Here is an 8,319-nt window from a genome sequence, read left to right as displayed (position 1 = left end):
AACAGAGTTGCAGGGCACGGCAAAGCACCTCTCCCTCCCCATCACCAGCCACAGTTATGACTCTGCTCTGTGATAGCCCAGAGGCAGGGCTGGCTGGGTGCTGGGCCAGAGCAGTCAAGCATGGGCTGAGACTAGCATGCCTCCCTGCAAGCTGGGGGGGTGGGGGACCACAAAGACATCCAGTGGACAGCCACCTAACCTGATTTGATAAGGGATCTCATACAGAAGTTTGATGCTCTGGACTAACCTAATTTGAATAAGTTTGAGTGCACATCGATCCAAGACTATCTTAGACCAGGTTCCTCCATTTTTACACCAGACTGTGGCAGCAAGGTGCCATCACAGCCTTCCAGAGAGGAGAGGGTAAGCCCCATGGGCCCCAAACCCCAGAAACAAAACCCCTGCAGGGAAAAGTTACTTGTTCCCAGGCAGCCAGAACAGAAGCCAGGACCACGGCTGTGCAAGCTAATTAATCAGCTGTTTCCCAGGCAGAGAGCAGCTGGACCAATCGCGGCAGCCATACCGGCCACCATGGGAAAGTTTAAAAGCCCCACCAGAACCTGGGCAGGAGAGGAGCCAGAGAGAGACAGCTGGTCAGCAGCACGCCAGAGGTGCTGAGGCTCCTGTAGGGGTGAGGAGCAGCACAGCTGGTGCAGCACCAGCATACAGAGCAGGGGAACCACTTCAGCCCACTGCAGGAGGCAGAGCAGGGGAAGCACTTCAGCTCCCTGTAGAAGACTGGGGGAAAGCAGGCAGCTCCACATCCCTCTCCTCCCCAGGAGTATATTACTTTTGGAAAAAAAAAAAGGAAAAATCAAAGAGAGAGAAACAGTGTAAGGATGAATCGCCCCGCTTGGAGGCATTGCCGTAGGCATGACATCACGCCTAACAGCCTTGAGAGAGGGCAGGTTACGCATTGAGGCCGGAGGGACAAGCAACAACTGAGCCCACTCAGATGAGAGGCTCCACCCGAAGCAAGCTGTGGGCAAGCCTACAAGGCTGAAACCACCATTGTATGGACATCCATCCAGTTGGCGAGTGGACGGGATGTAGGGGAGGTGGAGCCCCATGGAACATCGCACCAAATCGTGAGTACTGCCGTTTCCCGAGAAGCCCTCCCAGGAAGAACTCCATTGAACCCCCCCTCTTGATAGCATAACATCAAGTCGTGGCAGGCGAGTTGAGGACAGGGGCTACATACCCGGAAGGCAGTGCAACACGCGAGGCCCCTGATATCACACAGACTATGTGTGCTGCACTTCAGTACAGTTATGGGTTTGGTTCCATTTCTGTTCATTTACTCCAGATTACGGGTAATGTCTATACCTAGCCTGAGAGAGCAGAATTTGGACTTCGGCTGGCAAAGTAAAATCAATGGAACCAGTTGCCTGTTACAGTTAATTTAGGGATTAATTGTATGCACAGATCTAAGTGTTAGCAGAATCTAGCTCTTAGTTGGCTTTATCAGCTTGTATTTACTTGAATTTAGAAAAGAATAAAAAAATACTTATGCCAAAAGCTGTTGGTGCCTAAAAATTAATTAGACTTACAACTGCAAATGATGACCACCCAGCAGCAAAAAGTAATCATATGCAAGTAATGAATTAACTCACCAGATCCATAAATCAAAGTAGCTAAATGGCTTCTCAAAAACCCCATCAAATACATGACTTCAGCAGTATTCCCAGTGTTTCAGACTTTTTGGAAATAACATTACTGTATGTTCAAGACAGAAAGTTGAGCTAAGGTCAAGAAAGTAAAGAAACCTTTGCAAGGACTACTTCATGACAAAACATCAACACATAGCAAGAACATTTCACACACTAGCACAAGGACGGGTTTTCAGAAATGTCTAAGTGGCAAAGGAGCACTTAAGTTGGCTTAGCTTTCTGTACAATTTGTGATCCTAGATATCTTATTTGTTTACAGTAAATGGGAGGGGTGTTCAAAAGCACCAAACCTATTAAACTAATATATTTCAGTACTTTAAAAAATACTTTTCCTTTCCCTGTATACAGATTGTCTTTATAACATAAAATTAAATGGTAGTAGTGATTCTACATCTTGTACAGGAATGATGGATGTACATAAATCTGGGGACAGTTTGATAAGGAATATGCAAACACTTCCCTTCTCTTCAGGAAAAGCTCATATGAGCCGAAGCCAAGCTTCCAACGCTTTTTATCAGATCATTTCTCATTTAAAATATTTTCCCATGACTTTCTGCATTTTTAAATAAAAGATAACGTCTTTTTATAGCAGATATTTCTCTTTGCATAGCTGATACTGGGGCAATGTCAGGTCCTCATTAAAAATATTTGAAACCTTACTTGCTGTATTAAGAAATAGTGCATAAAATAACAATAAAAAAGATTATCTGGTGTCAATTCTCAGTGTTCACATAATCATTACTGCTCTAGCACCTAACAGGGTTAGTCATGACCCATTGTTCTAGTTGCTGTATAAACATTTAGGAACATGCTGTCCAAAACAGCTTGAAATCTAAGGCTCTTTGAGCTTCTGTGGAGCCCACACAAAGCCCCAAAAAGTTTAGCTCCATATAGAACAGTCTTCTAACATGGAGACTGCTATATTCGTAAGACCTAACAGACAGACAAAAGGCAGCAGGAAGCAAGATTGGCAAAATTCATGAAGACATGGAGCGTGTGTGTGTGTGTAAGAGAGAGAGAGAGAGAGAGAGATAGAGACATTCATTTTATATAGAGAGACCAAACACAACCAGAGTTATGGAAGTAAGGGCTAACAAAAAAATCAGAAGGGCTATACTGAAGCCATCATTGACTATGACCAATTAAGCTGTCACCAACCTTCATGCAGTGGCAGATCTTATCCCCCAGCTGATCACTGTACAATGCCTTGCACTTTCCTCTGAAGTAGGGGTGTGAGGCACATGGCAAATGGTCTAGATCTGTCTCACAGAGGTGGATCATACTGCCTGTGGGGCTTCTTACGAGCAAGACCCTCCAATCTGCAGAACAGATTTGGCCCATGGGACTCAATGCCACAGCTGCCAGTGATGACATTAATCCCTACTATTTCCCTATGACATTAATGCCTACTATTTCACTATGGCTGTGAAACCCAGAGTTAGTGTCACTCACTTTCTCTCCCACTTACTCACTGCCAAAATCAGGGTTTTTAGTTGCCCTGGGCAACTAAGATTGGTGGCAAGGAAAAAGCGGGGGGTAGGCAGCAGCAGTATTAACTCCTTCAGCACACTAAAACAGAGGATCCAGAATAGTAGCTAGATGAACACCACTGTTATCACTTGTGGGCCATCCAGCTCAGAGGCCCTCCACAGGCCATATCCAAAATAGAAGCCCCAGGATCTGGATCTGGATCTGGATCTGGCTTGTGGGGTCCAACAAATCTGATGCTCCTGCTCTAAAGTATGTGGTGGTGGCCACTGTTGGAGGCAGGATACTTGCTGGGATAACCTGATCCCCAGTGATCTTTCCTGCTTGGTGCAGGGGGCTGGACCCAATGATCTTCCAAGGTCCCTTCTGGCCTTACAATCTATGAATCTATGAATCAACTGGATGGAGCACAGGACAGGACCTATATTGAGAGTCCCATGATTTCACAAGGAAGGATGAGGCTCTGACTTGCCATGGAAAAATATGGAAAGCATTTTTTTAAATACAGAGCTTCTGAAAGAGACCCCTCTGGAAATAAAAAGCTCCAGTGTTTTACTCTGTATGATGAACTATTTATTGCCTTTACTGCTGACCCATATCACAGGTAGCGTGGTATTCTAAATGGGGCCAAAGACAAAACAAAGGGAAGGATCTTTGTTCTCCAGGGAACACATTCAAGTACTCACCTAAAAAAGAGGTAGTCCAAGATGCTCTGATCTCAATGAAGCAGCCACTTTCAGGGCTATACTTTATAGGCTTGGCACAGAATTAACAATAGCATGGGTAGTCCTGATATCATAAAGGTGCAATGCACTTCCTTAAAATAGACAAAAAAATACGTACCCAGATAGTACCATAACTCAAGATAGGCAAGCATGGCACTAGCCCTGGGCATTGACTTAGAGAGGGTGCTGGACTTTCCAGTTCCCTAGGAAGCTTCACAGTGGCTGCATCTACAAGGGCTCCCAGCTGCTCAGTAGTTACTGTGCAGTCATTTAGTACTTGTTTTGTCTGGGCAGTAACCTCTGGCAGTACTAAATGACTGGGCAGTAACCACCAATACTGCACAGTCCCGGTGGTGCACAGGTCGTTTCCAACCCAACTGTGCAGTAGCAATGAGCTACTGCACTTTAGCTCATTGCTACTCTGCTGTAGGATTGGTGTCATGATTCATGCCCACCAATGCTGTTGTTGCCCTGAGGGGTCAGGCCAATGCTCAGGATCTCAATATTGCACTGTTAGACAGGAGGGCATGGTGTACAATTGCACATGCACACATAAAAATCAATTAAGCACACATACACTCACTAGGTGCATACACCCCTACTAGGCATACACACTCACACTAGTAACTCAGATACACACAGGTTCAAAATAACCAGTCTAGGTTCATGCACACCTATCACCAGTTTAAGCCCATACACGCTACACATACCAAATTTACACAGAATCAGTTACCAGTTAGCAACACCTGCACATCCAATACACGTACGTGGATTACTAATTCATATACCACACACACACAATGATATCTATATATGTGTATTCACTAATTCACATACATACCACTCACCTATGCATACACACAGGTGAGTTCCTAAGTTGGGTGTTGTGATGTGTATGTATGTGCTTGGTGTACTTGGGATACTTGGAGAAAAGTTAAGGTAGGAAAGTAGAAGTGTAGGGAGTGAAAGTTGCTGGGAATGAAAGTCACCAGGACCAGGATTAGAACCAGTAGACTAGAGGGGCCTGGGCTGAAGAACTGAGGCTTGGGGGTAACTTCAGTTTAACTCATCTTAATTGATTAAAAGACAACACCCAAAGCCTGCAGAACAGGGAAGCATGCCGGCACAGAGTCCGGGACTGGAGCCAGAGCTACGAGGGAGCTGAAAAAGTAGGTGGGGAGAGGGAAAATGGGACTAAGGGAAAGTGTGGGTGTTAAAGAGTGGCTCTGTGTGTGGGGAGCCAGAGAATGGCTTCAGGGCAGCCAGAGAAGTTGCAGGGAGCGCTTCAGGAGTCCAGGAGGAGAGAGAGAGAGACAGAGAGAGAAAGAGTCCAAATTCTAGGAGGAGGTGTGCAGGTAATATCTACCTATCCCAGGCTGGAAGATGATCCTCGATGGCCAGTTGGGGTCTCCTTCAGCTTGGTGTTGTCCAGAGGGGATTGCCGGCAGGGCCTCTGGGGTGGATAGGTGACTTGAAGCTAGTCTGGTCTGGATGGAAATGGCGTTCCCATTGGGTCTGTCTTCACTGCCCCTTTTTATAGGGGCAGACCTTGTGTGACCCTAGTGACAGGAGGCATGCCCAAGCAAGGGTCAGACCCTGGTGTACTGAGCATGTGTGCTCCATGCAGGGATGTGCAGTTTTGGGTGTCTGTAATAGTGAGAGTTGCTGGTTCTGCAGGGTCTTTTGTCTTTCAAATGCTGGGTTCTTGTCTCTGTTCCTGGGTGAGGTTCATGGTTCCTGGATGAATCAATGCAAGGTGGTGGCCCAGTTGTTACAGGCCATTCAGTAGAGGCCTGCTACCATTGTATTTCAATCATTCCCAATCACTTCTCATTCATCCAGGAACTAATTTACATGGGAGGGGTACGTGACTCATACAGTTGCAACATGGGATGCCCAGGCAGAGGACACAAGATAGAGGCTTGACATATAAAATAGAAACTTGACATGACTTTGGTTCACTTACAAACACAGGCCTAAACCATACAATATCCATATGCAACAATAAAAATCAATACAAAAATTATAATAATACAATACACAACAGTAAAAAGCAATACAAACCTAACAATTATACAATATGAAACAGTGGATATCCAAAACCAAAAACTTGCTACCAAAATAAAAATGTTAAACCTTATCCTAAGTCTGAGCTCACACTTATCTATAGGGAATAGAGAGAGAGAGAGAAAGTCAGAAATGGTTGGGGAAGGGGAGGGAATGCATTTTAAAATAAATTTAAAAAAAAGAAAACCTGGGGGTTTTGCTACACTGTCACCATAGCTCATTGGTATGGCAATGTAGTGTCTCATGTAGATGCACCCAGTAGGTGCATTTATACAGAACATTTATTGCAGAGCAGCCTAATTAGCTCTTCAGTAAAGTCTCAACATCTACATGCACAGCTCTATTAGGCAACAGGAAACTAATTAAAACAGAAGAACAGTACTGCCCAACATAAGTATTATCCTACGGTGGAGTTATTTACTCCACCATAGTGCACATGTAGATTCTGATGGGGCTGGCAGGGGCATGAGGGTAGTTCAGTGCGGGGGCTGCCTGACAGATAGCCCCACACAGAAGCACCCTCATGCCCCTGCCAGTCCTTCCACAGCACATTGAGCTGGGCTGGAGCAGCTCCAGGCTAGCAGACTGACACCCTGGGTCCCTTGCCAGTGGGGGCTGCTCTGACCCAGCTCAACATGCTGTGGTCCTGGGCACACATCCAAATGCTGCACCCAGGAGCAATTAATTCCAGCACAATATACACTGGAGTTTATTACTCCATGCTAGTAACACATGTAGATGCACCCATTACATGGGGCAGTAGCAGCTAGGTGCACAGACACCATAGCAGCAGCAGCAGTGGGTAGGCACACAACTACACAGCCAGCAGCAGCAGGGTCTTTTGACTCCTGGAGCAGGTAAGACTGATCACCCTTTCCCTCCCTTGGGGCACAGGGGTTTTTACCCACGGCAGAAGTTAGTTATGTCCCTTCACTCAGAACACATTTTGGAGTCTGGGTTTAGTTTCCAAAATGTCATTGTTTAGAGTAGCACCTTCCCTTGTCCCTGGATTCCTGAGCCAACAATCCTATGAACGTGCTGGGAATTCTACCAAGTGTCATGATCAGGCCATGGTGCCAGTGCAGAATTATGGGTGAGATGTGTTGAGGGAAAATTATATTAAAAGCCAGCATCTCTCCCTCTTGGTGTGGGCTCTTTTGCATTGCTCAGTCAGGTGGTAGCTGGGCAGTTAAAGAATTGCCTGCTTAGGGCGGTGACTCTCAGCTGACAAAAGCCATATTAGCTAAGACTCAACACCCATTCTTAGCACTGGCATGAACAACATTTCTAGAGGCAGCTGAGGTCAGGAGGGAACATGGCTGAAGTTATACCATGCATCATAAGTCACACTTTGCATGCTGCCCATTGGAGCAGTGCTGAAGAATCTACATCCAGTCCCTGGTGGCTTTCCTCTGCTGCAGACTGGAGAGAATCTAGGCCTAGTCTTTCTGTCAAGAACTTGCACATGCACACAGAACATTTTAATATAGTAGGTTTTGATAGTTAAATTGGAACAGATTTGAGCATGAATGGGTGCGTGGGGGCTCCACTCACATACTGTTGTCAGTAAGAGTTGCTTTAGCATGATCTGTTTTTACTACTTTCAGATTTTAAGAAAAGTAGCCCTCCCTTGATCAAGTCTACAGGTGATGTCTGTCCTCACTGACACCTGACATTTCAAAAGGGACTGTTCTTAGCTTGCGTAGATTTTGAAAGGAAGGCTGTGCAAACCTCAGCAGAAATAGCTGAAGTAGTAGAGAATCACCAGTGTTTCCACCTTATAGGCTTGTTAATATGGGCACAACAATAAAACTACACAAGTGCACAAACACACACACTACATGTATTTGCACACCCCATGCACCTTCCTCCCAAAAATTAGCCATCCAAAACTGAAGTGTACATCTTAAGTGAGGAAACTGACTTCCACAGGGGAATGAAAGTAGGGGAATGCTGGAAGAGGCAGGGGACTGAGCTTGGCACCAGCTCAGACAGGGCTCAATGCTCTGGCTGCTTAGAACAGGGGCAAAGTCCTGTTGTTAGTGTCACTCCGGCTCCCCCTGCTTTAGGGATAATACCACTTCAAGTTTTATGATGAGCTGCTGTTGAACTGGCAGTAGGTATTAGCCAACAGGGGCCAGCAGGACAGGGAGTGATGCTGATAACAGGATGCTCCATGCAGCCAGAAAGCTCAGTCCTGGCTGAGCCAGGGTTTCGCATAACAAGGCATGTGTCTTATTTGTGCATTTGTAGGGGGGGGGTGCATGCACAAGTGTGTTTGCCTATTTTTAAAAGGATAATTCATCCTATTTTTAATTCTGTGCTTAGTTAACAAGCCTATAATATTATACTCCTGGAAGTGGCTGATT

Source organism: Gavialis gangeticus, unplaced genomic scaffold, assembly GCF_001723915.1.
Source record: "Gavialis gangeticus isolate Ggan-Ray unplaced genomic scaffold, GavGan_comp1, whole genome shotgun sequence".
NCBI classification, from domain to species: domain Eukaryota; kingdom Metazoa; phylum Chordata; order Crocodylia; family Gavialidae; genus Gavialis; species Gavialis gangeticus.
Note: the sequence above shows the minus strand (reverse complement) of the source record.